The sequence below is a fragment of the Taudactylus pleione genome, unplaced genomic scaffold (genome assembly GCF_031769625.1).
Source record: "Taudactylus pleione unplaced genomic scaffold, aTauple2 ptg000399l, whole genome shotgun sequence".
Classification (NCBI taxonomy): Eukaryota; Metazoa; Chordata; class Amphibia; order Anura; family Myobatrachidae; genus Taudactylus; species Taudactylus pleione.
Window position 1 is genome coordinate 4,311,723 of NW_028284801.1, and position 17,654 is coordinate 4,329,376.

The 17,654-nt window shown below is 44.1% G+C and overlaps 1 protein-coding gene across 7 annotated transcripts in view; it reads left to right on the forward strand.

The window, feature by feature from the left end:
* Positions 1-321: 321 nt before the first annotated feature.
* The window catches only part of PTPRS (protein tyrosine phosphatase receptor type S), a 458,571-nt gene continuing 441,238 nt past the window's right edge, over positions 322-17,654 (forward strand). For 4 of the 7 annotated variants that reach the window (XM_088446483.1, XM_088446485.1, XM_088446484.1 and 1 more), the window contains exon 1: positions 322-617. The gene's annotated coding sequence lies outside the window, so the exon portion shown is untranslated. The remainder of the gene's footprint in view (positions 618-17,654) is intronic. The other 3 variants (XM_088446487.1, XM_088446489.1, XM_088446486.1) reach the window with 2 other exon arrangements.

Below are 17,654 nucleotides of genomic sequence, written 5' to 3' on the forward strand. Positions count from 1 at the left end.
TGGTCCCTGAATGAAAATCTTTTCCATGGAACTGGAGAAGATGCTATCAGGCTTGGGAACTCCTTCTTTCAGCACTTCACTGCTATACGTCTCTTACATCACCTTTGGCAGAAAATGATGGAGATAGGCGCAGCTATATTAAGTTTAAAAGAAAGATGACCAAATTCACTCTTACTTTGGATAAAATAAATTTAATTGCTTTTAGCAGCCAAACAAAAGATACACATCTTTATGCGATTAATTTATGCGATGACGGAATTATCTTCGTAAACCCCGATCTACTCTCTATGCATAAGTGACCCCTCCTCCCAATAACAAGACTCCGCCTCCTTCGTGTGACAGACATGTACTGAGCTGAAAGCGGCTGCAACAGTGCTATTATACCCTTCTTCTTTCTCCAGGCTTCGCACACGGAGCGCTGGAAAACCGCTCCCTTCCAGACACCGCCTTTGTAGCTCAGGCCCCGCCTCTCCCGTTATTCTCTGCTGGGTCATCGCCTCGGGCACGGTATTTCCGGTCGGTGTCATTCGAGCACTGTGGATATTGGTCGAATGATTGATTGATGTTTGAATAGGAAAGTGCTGCTTCTGGTGCCCGCAATCTTCCCAATGCTGCCGGTAAGAGAGTGAGAGATAGCGGTGAGCGGATCCTGGGGTGTTTCTATAATCATCAAATGTCTAGCATAGACAATAGGTGTGATATTTGCTTGGAGACTTGTTTTTTTTCCCATCGTGTATCATCATCTCAGTGCTTGTTCGGTGTAATTGCTATGCTCTAATGATGAGCTCTTTTGTTTGGGTTTCATGTTAAATTGAATGGAAAATAGCAGGTATAGACTTTTTTTTTTTTTTTTCCCCTTTTAGTTTATTTTTCTTTCTTTCAATATTGATTGAAGTGGGCCAGTGCCTGCAGTCAATCCGTCGTCTGAATTTCACCCTTGTACATATAGCTACTGCAATCCCGATTTTATTACTGTGTACATAAGTGAACACCTATTTATATTGCATTGGTTATTGCATAGTGACATTTTGTATCCCCAGGCCTGATTGGGCTATTTGAGGATATATTTTGATTATGATCTATTCTCTTTTATAAGGGGAATTGCTAGTTGTATTTGTGTATTGCATTACTAAAATAAGGAGAATTTATGTAGAAAAAAATGTCATTAGAATTTATGTTGACAGTCGTATGTCATTGTGTCAGTGCTGCTGTCAGTTTCTGGAGAGTATACTGCTGCTTATGATAAAGCCTTTCTATATGCATGGCTACAGTACAATTTAGTATGTGCAGTTAAGAACAAATGTTCAGCATTTATTATTAAATCTTTTGGTGTGTAATAAGACCTTGTTCTCTGCATAATAACCTTGACTACTTAAATAAACCCTTCTGCTTATGAATATAGTTTGTGTTAAAGGTATCAGTGGATTTACAGTATTTGTCATCTTGATTCAATGTGGAAGGTGATGAATGTTTAGGGGAAAAACAATGGATCGATATTTATTCATTGTTTTTGTGCATATTTTGTTTGAATAAAATTAAATATTGTTATAGAATCTCCCTTCTTGTACAGTGGAGTGGTATTCTCATCACCCACTGTGGAAGACCATCTGTTGTTCTGATGGGGGAGGGAAGTGAATGGCTGATAATTCTGGAGAGCCGCATTCCTCCTACCAGTGAAAGGGAGGGGGAGAAAATGATTGGAAACCTCTCCATTGTAGGCCTTGAACAGAAAGAAATCACTACACCTTACAATTGACAAATGTTGCAGTTGCATTTGTTTCTCCATATTTTTAGATTGTATTCTATTTTAAGTGATATGTGCACATTTGAAATCATATAAACATACAGCTAAGAAAAGCTAGTTTACTGTGGACAAATGCATGTAAAACCTCATGATTTTATCTCCCCTATCATACAAATATGGAGTTGCCGACTGTATTATGTAGTCGGAACAGCTGTCTTTGATATATAGCCTTTCTCGGTAAGCAGTTTAATGCTCCTACTTATAATGGCACATTATTGAATGGATTGCATGGTACAACCCGTTTGCTGTCATTGATGCTTTTAAGACGCACACAGTGATGTGCATCAATCAATTTTTCCAGCTATTGCATCCACATCACAGCAATGTATCTCTAATCAGCATGGTCTTGTCCAGTGCTAAAAACAATTATTTGACTTGTAATTTGCAGTTGTAAGGCGAATGTGTCCCATTTGCCAGGTGTTGCATGTCGTGGTTTGCTCTAGAAGATCTAATGCTGTATCCACGATGACGTAGTCTCATTTCTGCGCAGTTGCAATACAAGGCTGTTTCTGCACAGCTGTTTGACAGAGCTGGGGTGGAGATTCCTAAAACTTAAACACAATATTTGTAGCAGCAAATCCTTTGTAGTGTGAGCAGCTATGGTTTTTACATTAGGCTCACAAGATATTGTTAGGTATCAAGAAAATAAGCCAATTCATTTAGCATGTTTATGACCTAAACAGTTCTGCGCCATTCTTGACCATATCAAGTTTGCCATTATTGCGATGAATCCTTTTCACCCAGAGCAATGTTTTTTTTTTTTCTCTAATTCCCCTGCTTTGATGTGAAAACTGGCTATATGTAAAGTGCTAATGTTTCTGAGTGTAGCACTATCAACTATGTGCTCTTTAGTATACCACATCTGTTCATGGTTTCAAAGTAAAAATTGTTATTTTGTACTTAATGACATTTATGTGGTAATGTGTCTGGTGGATATGGGCATATGGTGATAAAGTACTGGGACTATTTCTAGCTGATGCAGGGAGAGTGAATACTTCGCCAATTTGCCTAGTACCACTGCTCTGCACATGCTCACAAATGGGCCACACACATTTACTCCAGTTACGACTGCTTGCAACTGGAGGTACAGAAGTGGGAAGGTTCGGTCACACGCGGCCTGAGTACAGAAGTGGGAAGGTTTGGTCACACGCGGCCTGAGTACAGAAGTGGGAAGGTTTGGTCACACGCGGCCTGAGTACAGAAGTGGGAAGGTTTGGTCACACGCGGCCTGAGTACAGAAGTGGGAAGGTTTGGTCACACGCGGCCTGAGTACAGAAGTGGGAAGGTTTGGTCACACGCGGCCTGAGTACAGAAGTGGGAAGGTTTGGTCACACGCGGCCTGAGTACAGAAGTGGGAAGGTTTGGTCACACGCGGCCTGAGTACAGAAACGTCATGTTATGATCGTCATCCTCATCGTGAATCTTTGCAGGGTTTTAACATTAAGGGGTCTATTTATCATTACATTTCTGTAGCATATTCCCCCGAAAGCACCTGTTTTTGGGGGATATCTGCAAATATTTAGTATCACTTGAATGTATTATGGAGGGATCACAGCAGATGTCTCCAATATCTGCTATGGTCCCTCCATTTCCGCCAGCAGGCGCAACCCCCATAGGTTTCTATGGGGATGCAGTGCTGTCAGATATACCTAGTTCCGGAATGTGAAGCAATGGCCGCCACTCATGTGTGACCAGTAATTCACGCATGTGTAGGGTCCTCCGCAACAGGAGAGAAGAGAATGCTGACACGGCCACTTTACTCCAAGCACATCGCAGGACGGTCTTCTTTGGGAGCCCCTGTCCCTGCGGATGCAATTTGATACATCCTGTAATGCGATCATGGGTGCTAATATTGCACCCAGATCACATTGCAAATGCGATTATTAGTAGATGGGCACCTTAGTAAAAAATAAACAACTTGGCAAGCACCGGTGGGCATAGCCAGGGCTGGTAGTTGCGAAACTGGCAGGACAAACTGTTAGGGGTCCACAGAGAAAGAAAACACTAGGCTATTTATAGGTTGGACTGGGGATACTATAGCAGGGAAAAGTGCAGCATGTGGTCCACATAATAAGATGGCCAACAGTCTTGCTTGTCCAGCATTGGGCTGATTCCATAGGGGGGAATCAAGCCCGGAAAAACAGCCATTTGCTGCAGCACAGTGACTCATCCCTCACACTTGGTGTATTGAGTGTGGGGTAACAAAATCGATAAAACATAGATGTGTTTTTTGTTGGTAAACTACATGTCACAGCAAGCACTGCCATGCCTAGTATATTTGGCCATGTTGCTATATAATGTCAGGATTACAAGTGCCTGCATGCCATGGCAATCAGGGCTCACTGAAAACTGTAGGTCAGCTGAAAAATAAAAACAAATACACTTTGACCAAAGTTCTTTATTACATATAAAACACCCCTGCACACCTTCATTCTCCATTCTATTTGTAATCTAGGTCCAGGGGTGTCTTCTCACTTGCAATCCAAAGTGTTAAAAGAAAAAAAACAAAAACATTTGTCCAACAAAAGAACTGCCTCTTACAGGGTTTGGGCTTGTTATTGTAACCCAGCCATGCAGAACCTGCATCCTCAGTACATGTGGCCATCTGGTGAGAGCCCCATTATCCTGGTGGTGGTTTATTTTCACTTCCCCGTAAAGATTATACTCTACCATTCTTTGCTATTTTTGTTTCTGCAGATAGAGCTGCAGCTTCTAGCCCAGGTATATATGCGTGTGAGTATGTACTGTGTGTGTATATGTATATATGTATATATATATATATATATATATATATATATATATATATAAGAAGCGCCTACTAGTGTCTAAAAGATAAATTCAATCACAAGTGAGACCAATAAGGATGATTTATAAACAACTTATCTGGTGAGGAGTTCTTTGGTCATATGGCCGTAGAGAGCGATATCTAGAGAAAAACAAAAAAGAAAACCAACATAGTGTGTACTGTACCGCACAGTATGTTATTCAATACAACAAAGTAAACTCTAATAGACCTTTTTTCCTATAGGGAACATTCCTTTCCCCAAATATTAACAGAGGTCATAGTAGATTTTTCCAAAACAAAGTTTTTTTAATGATAACACAGTGACATCAAATGGTAAAAAGATACACGTACAAAAAACATAAATATTATCAGCTTATCTGTCCATTCAAGGGGGGTCCAGGTACAACAAGCCCAAGCTACAGCAAATCCGACGCGTTTCATCAAGGGGATATATACACACACACACACACACACACACACGTGTATTTAGACAGCCACCGATTGTACAAGTTGTTGCATTTTACAAGATGAGAGAGGTCTGTAATTTCCATCATAGGTACAGTTTAACTGTGAGAGTCAGAATCACATTGTATGATTTTTAAAAAATGTATTTGTATATTCTTTCGGGAAAAAAATATTTGGACACCTGCCAACCAGCAAGAATTCTGGATTTCACAGACCAATTACTTCTTCTTAGGAAGCTCATCTATCCTCCACTCGTTACCTATATTAATAGCACATGTTTGAACTGGTTAACTGTATAAAAGACACCTGTCCACACCCTCAAACAGTCAGACTGCAACCTCTCCACCATGGCCAAGGCCAGAGTGCTGTCTAAGGACACCAGGGACAGAATTGTAGACCTGCACAATGCTGGGATGAGCTACTCGACAATAGGCAAGAAGCTTGGTGAGAAGAGATCAACTGTTGGCGCAATTATTAAAGAATGGAAGAAATACAAGATCACTGACAATCTCCCTCGACCAGGGGCTCCATGCAAGATCTCACCTCGTGGGGTATCAATGATCTTGAGAACGGTGAGGGATCATCCCAGAACTACATGGGGGACCTGGTCAATGACCTCGAGAGAGCTGGAACCACAGTCAAAGGTTACCATTAGTAACACACTATGTCGTCATGGATTCAAATCCTGCAGCGCCCAAAAGGTCCACCTGCTTAAGCCAGCACATATCCAGGCCCGTCTAAAGTTTGCCCGTGACCATCTGGATGATCCAGAGGAGGATTGGGAGAATGTCATTTGGTCAGATGAGACCAAAATAGAACTTTTTGGTATAACTCCACACACCATGTTTGGAGGAAGAATGATGAGTGGCATCTCAAAAACACCATACCCACTGTGAAGCATGGGGGGTGGAAACATCATGCTTTGGGGATGTTTTTCTGGAAAGGGGACAGGACTACTGATCCGTATTATGGAGAGGATGAATGGGGCCATGTGTCGTGACATTTTGGGGAAAAACCTCCTCTCAGTAAGAGCATTGAAGATGCAACGTGGCTGGGTCTTCCAGCATAACAATGACCCCAAACACACCGCCCGGGCAACTAAGGAGTGGCTCCGTAAGAAGCATTTCAAGGTCCTGGATTGGCCTGGCCAGTCTCCAGACCTCAACCCAATAGAAAATCTGTGGAGGAAGTTGAAAGTCCGTGTTGCCCGGAGACAGCCCCAAAACATGACACATCTAGAGAAGATCTGCATTGAAGAGTGGGCCAAAATACCTGTTTCAGTGTGTGCAAACCTGGTCAAGAACTACAGGAAACGTTTGACCTCTGTAATTTCCAACCGAGGTTACTTTACAAAGTATTGAGTTAAACTTTTTGATTGTCCAAATATTTTTTTTCCAAAAGAATATACAAATAAATTGTTTGAAAATCATGCAATGTGATTACCGGAATATTTTGTTCTGATTCTATCTCTCACAGTTAAAGTGTAGCTACCGTATGGTGGAAATTACAGACCTCTCACATGTTGTAAAGTGCAACAACTTGCACAATCGGTGGCTGTCCAAATACCTTTTTGCCCCACTGTGTGTATGTATGTGTGTGTGTGTGTGTGTATATATGTATATATGTGTGTGTGTATATATATATATATATATATTTTATTATATAATATTTACATTACCGGCACCGAAATATGCCAGTCAGAATCCCGACGCCAGCATCCTGACCGCCGGGATGCTGAAGGTAAGTAATGGGGTTGGGGGGAGGGTTAGGTTTAGGCACCAGGGAGGGTTAGGGTTAGGATACCGACCACCAAGTGTCGGTATGTTAACCCCGTTGGGATTCTGCCTGCCTGGATCCCGACTGTCTGTCTGCCACACCTTATCATTATTAAAGTTATGATGCATTGTACTATGGACTAAGCTAAAAATGTTCAGAAAACGAATTTAGCAGTGGTTTTTATTTAAAACAAAAGTAAGTTAATTACAGAGAGCTATTTAATTGCCTGCTAACAGATGTCTGGTTTATTCTGCATTTTAGAAAATTTTCTATAATTGATATTCATTCCCCTATTCTGGATCTTGAAAGCAAACTTTTGCATGTAAAGCGCACAGGCCCACATATATTTACATGTCTTAAGCAAAAAAAGAAAAAACAAGTCTGAAATTTATTCTCACAGAAAGCGCATTTATTCTCTAGGTGTCTCATTTATGATGGTACCACTACTGACCCTACAGAGAGAGTAATAGCAGTGGAGGATGTGTTGCTATGGGGGGTTGGGTATGGCACCCCGACGGTCAGATTGCCGGCGAATTTCGGTAAGTATTTTCACTCTAAAGCTGGATGCACACCTAAAAGATATATCTGCAGATGATGGTGGTTCATATATCCTGAACAACCATCATCTGTCACCTGGCCGCAGGTCCCGATGGCGGGGGGTCATGTGGCGCTCCCTTTCCCACGTCCTCTGCAGCAAGTGTACAGGCAGTTGGATGACTGCCCGTAAACACAGCATGATGCTCAGATATTTCTTCCATCGGCTGTGCAGCACAGCCGACACGATATGTCTGTGAAGAACGTTGTTCACAAACATTTAGCTGGTACATACGGGCCGACGCACACACAAAGTATTGGCCGATCAATTGATTGGCCAATATATCTGCCAGTGTGTACCCTTCATAACCCTTACCCTGATCCTAAACCACCCCTTCCACAGCCTAACCCTCCCCCCTTCAGGCTAAACCTAACCCTCGCCTCCTGCAGCCTAAACCTAGCCCAACCCCCCCTCCAGTAGCCTAACCTAAACCCTCAAACTTAACGTTAGAAGTTGTCGGCATTCTGACCTGTCGGGATCCCGCTACCGGTAATGTGAGCGTTGGGATCCTGACTGTGGGGATGCCGACTACATCCCGCTATGGGGTTGTGATAGTGTTGCTGCAGAGTGGGGGGAAGGGGAATGTGTTGCTACATGGGATGGATACACCCCCAGTGAAGGCACATTCAGCTTTGTGGCATTGCACACACTTCTGATGGGACCTTTTAACAATGCTGCAATACCTTTTCCATTAGTAGCTTGATGTATTTAACATGTTTTAAGCCAGGGCTTGACAAATTTTTCTAAAATCTAGGTGCCAGGATGAAATTGTAGGAGCCAGACCACCGACCGCCCCCCAAAAATTACAGGAGTGAGTAAGAAGCACAGCTCTGTGTGTTATGTAACCTTTATAAACACTATACTAGTCCACAAAATGGTCACAGTTGAATGGATACAGTAAAGTGGAGGCTCTGCACAGCTCCCCTGCTCCACCCTCCTGTAATAACGGACCACATTTCACATAAAACAATGGTGCATGGAAGTACAACAAAACCCTCCTCCCCTTTTGGTCACACCACTATCCCTCTGAAGCCGCTCCGCAATCTCTGGCCACGCATAGACCCTACTACTGGAGAGCTTTTATGCAACTGGAGATAGGAGACAGTAGACAGCCGGGACGTACAGGAGGATCAGCGTAGACTGGGACAGACAACAGGGATCAGAGCAGGCCAGGATGGAGAGGAGTCGTCAGCGCAGGCCGGGGCGGACACAGGCATAGTAGTCACCGCAGGTGACACTCAGCACATGCACTCCTGTGCATGATATGAACACCGGAATACTATAGGCATGAATCGCCGCCAGACATAAGGATCTGCTTCCTCCCTCACTGCATAATCTGGTAGCCAGGCAGCAAAATCTGGTAGACATGGCGACCTGGCCCCTGGCATATGTCGAGCCCTGTTTTAAGCAAGTTAAGTTTTATTGTAGCCTCTTCAATGTTTGTGATCTCTTATTGCGGCCCTTGGACTAGAAAAGGTTGTGCACCCCGGTTCTATCCAATATGTAGTGGCTTTTCTTTTATAAGTCAGAATGCGGGAAATCCCCTCTGTATTGTTTAGTTGTGGTCACTACAATGAGCGGACTGTTTCAGTTTTTTTGCAAGAAAATTCCCATGTGTTCCCTATTTTTATTGCCGGTATGCAGGAATACTTACTTTCCGGGACAGCTATTCTGGTATGAGCTGTCCTGACGATGAGAAGACGTTCAGGTTTATGACCCAGGAGTCCTTTTTGCGCCTTTGCAGTTTGCAGCCAACATTCTGCGCAAGCAATGGGAGGACCAAAACAATGTAGAACTTTGATATATTTAGCAATGAACTCCTTAGCTACACTGTATAACATTGTGAAGTTAGCTGATAAATGTAATCCTACACATTTGCTCCTGTATGCTGATTGGCTCAGCATATGCAGTGTAATGAAAAGTCTAAATACCCTTATTGGAATAGCAGGTTTTTATGATGTAACGCCAGAAAGATAAGTCATATCTGACATTCTTTCACCCTTCATAACAATACAATTCAAGTGGATAACATAGACATTTTTTAGGAAGAATGAGTGAAATACAAAACATACAATACCCTGCTTGCATAAGTGTGTACACCCCTAAACTAATAATTTGTTGTTAATGTGCTTTTATTATAGCACTGGGAACATGAGTGTGACTGTAGGATAAGGTTTTATGGTCATGTGAGACAAAAATTTAGCTTTTTGGCCCCAATTCAACGCTATGTGTGGCTCAAACCAAACGCTGCTCATTTCAAACCTAACGCCAGAGTGTTTTGTTAAAACTGAAGGACCGATGGAGGGTGCAAAATTCAGGGAGATACTACAAGACAACCTGCTTCAGTCTGCTCAAAAACTAAATCTTAGGAGAAAGTTTCAATACCCCCTGTACCTGGGGGGTACGTGCATTTAACTGCAGTTTAATATTATAGTGTTCACTCTAGCTCCGGCAGCAGGCAGGGCGCCGGAGCTAGAGAAGGCACTTCCATGCGCGTACGCGCACTGAAAGGGGGCATGGACAATGAAATGGCGTCCCCTTTTTGTAACTCTTGGGGGCGTGCCCGGCATTTACAGACACGCCGGGCAACCCCCAAGCCCTGCCAAGAGGGAGAATAGATGCCAGGTCACCGCACGTTTCCCCACCCGCGGGACACTGCGACCCGCGGTTGAAGACTGCACCCGCAGGCTCTGAGGGCAGGGCGCTTTTTGCCCTCCTTCTAGCGGGAACGCTATATTAACAGAGGCATCACCGGATCTGGTGATACCCGGTGCGCACTCTACTCCCCCCACCCCCCGCACGTCCAAAAAGGGGGCTTGGCCTAACGGAATCCCCAAACGCATCACCCGCGGGGGGGGGGGGGTGATGCTGGGCTGCCCCCGAGACTAGTTCCTGCAGTGTCAGCTCCTCCTCCCCTGTGACAGGAGCCGGGTACTGCAGAAGAATTTCACACACCCGACTCTCCTGTCACTGAGGAGGAGCCGTTATTTTGGTGTCACCCGCTCGGAGGGTGGCACTTGGTGCGGCCCGCACCCCCATAGTGATGCTACTGAATATTAACCATATATGCTAGTCTAGGGACTTGCATAGATTGGGGTACTTTGATGACATGCTGCAAGCTTAAATGGTTTGATGAAAATATGAACAAATTCCCCAGCTGTTTATTTGCTAGATACAAATTTGCAGTGCTATTGATGTTTTACATACAAATAGCAATGTTTAGAATTAGGTATGACCGTATTGCTTCTCTGAATCAGGCCCAAAGTACTGTAAGATGAATAAGGTTGAGGGTAACCGGAACACACAGGAGAGTGTTGAATGTTTCTCTCCTGTATCAGGGTTTCCAGATAGAATCTGTACATCCTGTTCCGTAGGTGTTCTATTTCCCTCTTTATACACAGACTGAAGACCTGATTCAGAGACGTACGCTAATGCAAATGCAGCTGTGATCCCTGTGGTCAGAGCCCTACCACACGTGGCTAAAATGGCCGCAGCGGCACTGAAGGAGTTAACTTTGTGCCGTGACACTATCTTTAAAGGGACAATGTGGGCGCAGGGCGCCATGTACTGTACATGTCTAGGTAATGTATTTTAACATGTTGTGTTTTTAAAGCGCTGTGCGCAGTTTTGAAATTGGGGAAGCATATTTGGATGTACAGACTGTTTTAAAAGGTAGACAAATTGCTCTTTAGACATCCTCACATGGAATATGGTAATTGCCCTAACTTAGCAGTGGGGGTTTGGTGACTGAACAAGCCTTTTCTTTGAAATGCAGTCTCTATGGGGGGAACAAAAACATAAGAATTCTTGTTTTTTAAGAATTTTCTTATTGTGGAACTTTCTAAGAACTGAAGGTGTCAAGACTGGGAAAGCCAAACTGATTTGATGCATAGATATTCGTATTTGAAAGGATGAATGCAATTTATAAGTTCCTGTGAAATGTTCTATTGACATTTTAAGAGAGGTGTTTTTTGTTTTTTTTTGGAATAACAATTTTTATTTTGTTGTTAGAAACTATATAAATATATAAAGAGTATACAATGAAAATTACAAAGTCTGTACAGTATATATTAGAAGAAAGCATAAAAAATGCATTCAAAAGTAAAAATATTACTGAAAAATACATTGAAATTTAATCAATGGAAAAATTTTCATTCTGGAATTTATATTATATAAAAATAAATCTTATCAATATAAGACAAACAGTTTGATCAGAGAATCGTTTTTTGCATATGGGATTGCAGTTGTAGACTGAGACACAATCCCAAATACGGTTGTGACACACCTGTGTTTTTGCTGCCAGTCTCCGTAACAACCCCTGAACTGTCAATCACTTTGTGAAGAAGTCCTCACTGCGAGCGGCTTTGCTACGGTACCTTGGCACGTGCGCAGTGTTACCGTGACTCATGCGCAGTCAGCAGATAATTGAGTAACTATGTAAATATTGCCATTGCGTACATCTCTCAATCTGGCCCTGAGTACCTGTATTAATAGATCACAATTTGACTGCTAAAAACTGCGTTTTGGTTTTCCAGTTCTGTCCCACCCTTATAAGCCTATATTAGCCATAAACCTTTTATCCTTTTCTAGCTTGTGGGGCTTTTGAAGATGAACATACGCTAGTTGTGGAGCTTGTCTTTTGGCACTGTTCATGCTTTGGGGTGATGTATTGTCAATCGCATTTGAGTAGATTACTTCTCTACTTGTGACTTGAGAGGAAAAACCAGGTTGTAACATGGCATTTTCATTATAGGCGAAGTTCACTTGTGTTGATGGCACTGTGAATTGTGCAGATTTGCACGAAAATGTAGATTTGTTTGGGGCTGATTCTGAGTTGGGAGTAAAGCAAGAAACTTTGCACCTGGACAAACCATGTAGCAATACAAGGGGTGCAAATACATTTATTTCTTTTTCATGCAGGTTAACTACTGACTGCTTTTGCATCTAGCCCACAAATGCTGGTCCTCCCCCTTTTTTAATACTTCAATATAGATTTGAGTTTTGCCTTCTCAGGTAGCTTTGGTGTATATTTTGTCTGTAGGAAATTGGCAGACACCAACCAAGTGATGTTGCAGCAGCGTGTCCACACAAGAATTAAGCGGTTCCAAGTACTGGTGGTAGAAGCCTGGGAAAAGCTGACTTAGGAGAAACCTAATGGTGGCAGTGAGTTAGCCACCCACAATGCAATGGGAGGAGTCAGCAACAACAGGTGTTTACTGGCCATGAAAGTGAAGCCCTATACCTTAGGAGTGGTGCAGTAAACACACTCAGGTTGCTCAAGGAAACGTAAGTCTACACAAATCATGTCCACCTGGCAGAGTAAGGTCATCTGGTCACAATGTGATCTGAGGTGTTTTATATCCATTTTATTCACATGCTGCTGTGTGCTGGGCTGCAGTAGGAGTAGGGAGACTGCTGCCGCTGAGCAGCAGCAGTCTCTTCTCTCTGTGTGGGGGAGGTATCACCCTGATCGCGCCCCCCTCCTCAGATGGCGCTGGTAATATATATTTTTTGGAAGGGTGCGTGGCCATGCCTCCCACAATTAGGCCAAGCCCCCTGATAAATGCCATCTTCGGGACTAATTGAATTAGCTTGGGGAACAATTAGTCAGCGGTAAAGTACTGCGGCTAATTGAATCCCCCCCCCTCTTAATTTGATACAAAACAAGAACCATTAGGTGAGGTGAGACATGGGGAAATACTTATAATTTAGTACAAGATTATGAAAACACATATCCATTTTTTCTTATGTCCCCTCTGTATGTTAATGCTCATAAAATAATGATTGTAAGAATAAACTATTGTCAAGTTTATTATTATTTTCTATATACTGTAGCAAACATTTGTATTTGTAGTGTTTCTTCTAAATCCAGCTGTTTAAGCTTTAAAAAAATTAAATAAAAAATGCTGAAAATGTCAGACCCATTACATTAGCGCTGTTTTCATCATGGAGAACATTCAGAGCTGTTTACTTAGATGACATAAAATGTTTTTAATTCAAAGTGGATAGAACGAAGGCTATAGAGGAAAGTGCAGATCCATCATGTCACAGCATTTCAGTTTGCAGTAAGGATGCTCTGGAAGATCTACAGAAGTATCGCTACGTGTAAGGTGGTCATCTACTATACTCCTTCACATCGCAAACATAACCCGGGAAATTGCCAGGTCGAGGTGCAGCATGAACGCGCCACCAAGAAAATTCCCGGTTCCAGCAACCCTGTAAGCAGGTTTGAACACTGGACTGACCCAGGTCGTAATGCAGTGTGAACTGGTCCTACCAGGGTTATCCAACTCGGGACTCCGCATACACCACTGATTGGATATTCTTGGGTCTCACTTGATGTCAGCAGCCAGACACACACAGGCAGCACACTGCAGACAACTGCAGAGGTAGTCTGAACAGGGCCGGATTAAAGGGGGGGCGACGGGCGATTGTCCCAGGGCTCCCACACGTTAAGGGCCCCCACACCCATCGGGGTTAAAGTGGACCGGAGGAGACGGAACCAGTTCCGCCTCATCCGGCCAACCTTACCCCAGCGCCGCCGGGAGGCTCCATTTACCAGATGCCCGCTGTAACCAGCTTGCGCCCGGCTCCCTCCCCGCAGCCGGAGTCGGAGGCTTGAGCTCACATGAGCTCCAGCTTCCGGCTCACGCAGTGCACTATGGCAGAGACGTCATGACGTCTCTGCCATAGTGCAGAGGAGCAGCCGAGCAGACTGCAGCGGACGCGGGGCTTAGCTTAAGGTAAGTATGAGCTTTATTATTTTTTTTATTTTTTTTTGTGCAACGCGGCCTGCGGGGGGCATTACTACAGGGGACATTACTCGGGGGGGGGGGGCATTACTACTCGGGCATTACTCAGGGAGGGGGAGGCATTACTACTGAGGGCATTACTGGCAGGTGGGCATTACTACTAGGGGCATTACTCAGGCAGGGTGAGGCATTACTACTGGGGGAGAATTACTCGGGGATGAGGCATTACTCGGAGGGGGAGGCATTAATCAGGAGGCATTACTATTGGGGGCTCTACTAGAGAGGGAGCATTAGTATTGGGGGCACTAATAGAGGGGCATTTCTACAGAGGGCTCTACTAAATGGGGAATGACTACTGGGGGCATTACTATTGGGGGCACAACTACATGGGTATTACTACTGGGGGATTTACACAGGGGGCATTACTACTAGGGCATTACTATTGGGCTCACGCCAATTACTACTGGGGGGGCATTACTATTTGGGGCACAACTACAGGGGCATTTTTACAGGGGCATTACTACAGGGGGCACTACTAATGGGAGTATTGCATAGGGGGTACTACTACTGGGTACACTGCATACGGAGCACTACCACTGTGGGCACTGACACTACTGGGGGCTCTTCATAAGGTCCCCATTGCGCATACCCCCAGTTTGTCACATTTAATAGGGGCCCCACCAGGGCCGGATTACCAATGGGGCGGGTGGAGCTGCAGCTCCAAGCCCACCCATTAAAATAGGCCCACAACAACCCCTGCAGTGCAGACACTGTTGTGAAGATTTAATTTTTTTTCCTGTTACCGTCTCAAACATTAATCTCCCGGCCACCTGGGCAGAAGCATTAGGCATTCACACACAAACGTCCCCTCCCTAATGCCAGCCCCCCCGTATGAAGCCCCATGAGCCGATCGAAGCTCCGCCCCCAAATCGGCTGAAGCTCCGCCCCCAAAACGCCATTGAAGCTCCGTTCCCAGATTTGTTCTAAATTGCACCTCCTGCCTGGGAGTGGGACCAGCAGTGAAGGTAGGAGGCTACAGGGCAAAGTGCTATCTCTGCTGTCGCTAATTGGGACAGACTTGTCCCGGCAGTGACATATTTGTGAGTGGAGTCCCTGACACGCCTTTAACAGGGCTCTCTGAGTCTGAGGAAGGAAGAGTCCGCAATAAGCCAAAGAGGAGCTGGGAGGATTACAGGAGGGAGTGGAACAGATGTGCTGGAATATAAGAATAGCTCAAGGGACCCATAAAATGAGTGTGTGCAAGGAGGAGTGGGAGAAGGTGAGCAGAAACAGTGCCTGCTGGCTGGTTTTTGTTCAGTCCTGGGGTTGCAGGGAGAAGTGGTACCTACTGGGGCAGAATCCAGTGAGTGCTTTTTATCTATGTAATTTTTAATTAAAATACTCTCCATTACAGCCTGATTCCTGCCTAAAGGCTATACTGGGCCTGATTCGTACCTGCTCGCTAGGCTGCGTTCGCATGCAGCTGGACAATTTTTGCCGTTTTTGGGTGGTGACAGGGTAAGTCAATGAAACGCTGGTGTGGATGTGCGAACAAAGGCGTGTCAGTGCATTCTAATGGCGTTTCAAGGACATGAATAATTAAGACGCAGTGTCATAGTACACATCACCTGGCTGTTTCACACTGCAGCGATTGCAGTGCTTGAGGTAGTATAGGGGCAACCACAAGTTCTGCGTGCGGGTCTGATGGTACTTGATGTTACTGATAAATGCATACACTTCCTGGAGATGACGTGTGTAATGAAGGGAAAGTTGGTGTCTTACATACAGTCAGCGATCGCATACAAAGATAGAGTGGGCATAATAATGTCTTACCATGCGATCGCAGGTTTTGCATACTTTAGCTGCTGACGGCTGCGTGCGAACGCATCTTGCGAGCGGGACTGAACCCGGCCCACTATGCGATATGTCATTCAGCGAACAACATATTTCATAGTGCATATATGGGTGTGTACAAACGATATGTCTGTGAATTACATTGTTCACAGACATATCAGGTCAGACCTGCAGCACAGCCAAAGGTACATCTACTTTTGTGTACAGCTAACCCACCAACCACCCATACACTGGCCTCAGGAACCGCCAACACTGGCATCACAATTAGATGGGCAAATTTAAATGCCCGTCCAGTTGTGACATCTTTCCAGACATCGATTTGCTCATTGATAAGTGCGTATCACTTATAAAATCGGCCACTTGGTCAGCGGGACTACCGGTAGGCCGCTGGGCTGCTTAAGTATGTACAGTACTCATCTTAATGTATCTTATTTGATGTGTATGTGGCCTAGGATTAGCTAAAATGATAGCCACACACCCTTTTATGGTGGTCATGCCCACTGTAGTGGCTTGACGTGGAAACTCCCCTCTAGAAATCCTGCATTTGTCCCTGTAATGATAGATCCGCCCGCAGCTTGTTGTTCGATTTATCCCTCTGCAGGGGCCATGATGTGTAGCTGGGTATAGCAGTCACTTGGATGGTTGGTACATTATATGGTGTGACCTGATGTTCTTTATATTATACAGCACATCACTGCGATACTGTTTTATATGGCAGTCACTGTAATGCACTCTATTTTATTGTGGTCACTGCGATTTTCTTTATATTATATTATATGGCAGACACTGCAATGCTCTCTGCATTGAATGATGTTTACCGAGATGCTTTCTGTATTTTACGACGGTGACTGCGTTACATGGTGGTGACTGCAATGTATAATGGTTACTGCAATGCTCTCTGTATTATGTGGTGATCACAGCGATGCTCTCTACATTATCTGGTGGTCAAGGTGATGTTCTCTGTATAATATGACAGTCACTGCGATACTCTATGTATTATATGGTGGTCACTGCGATGCTCTCTGTGTTATATGCCAGTCATTGTAAAATACTCTCTGCAGTATATGGCAGTAACTGTAATGTTCTCGATATAATATTGTGGTCACTGTGGTGCTCTCTGCATTATGTGGCGGTCACTGACTCTGTAGTAAGTGGCAGTCACTGCGATGTTCTCTTCATTATATGGCAGTTACTGTAATGCTCTGTGATGTATAGACAGCAATACTTAGCGATTGTGTTTTGCAATAGCTGAGCCTCCATGCTCCATTTGAATTGGGTAGATACCCCAGAATAAATGCAGCAGGCGCTGGCAACCTAAAATAACGGTACTAAAAATGTGATTTTACATTTTAGTTTTGACAGTGCTGACAACTCTGTTATCTAGCCAAAGGTGTGTACTATCTACAAGGTGGGTGGATGCCGCGCTGAGTCTTTGCCTGGGGTGAAAGGAAGCCTAGTTTCACCCCTGCATGTATGTATACACATACAAAAAAATATTCGCTACACAAAAAACCTTTAAACTTTTTCTTGTTACAACTTGAAGGTAGGCACTAAACATGCCCTCCATGGAGTTAGCCACACCTACTGCACATGCCACACTACCTGTGTAGACCACACCCACAC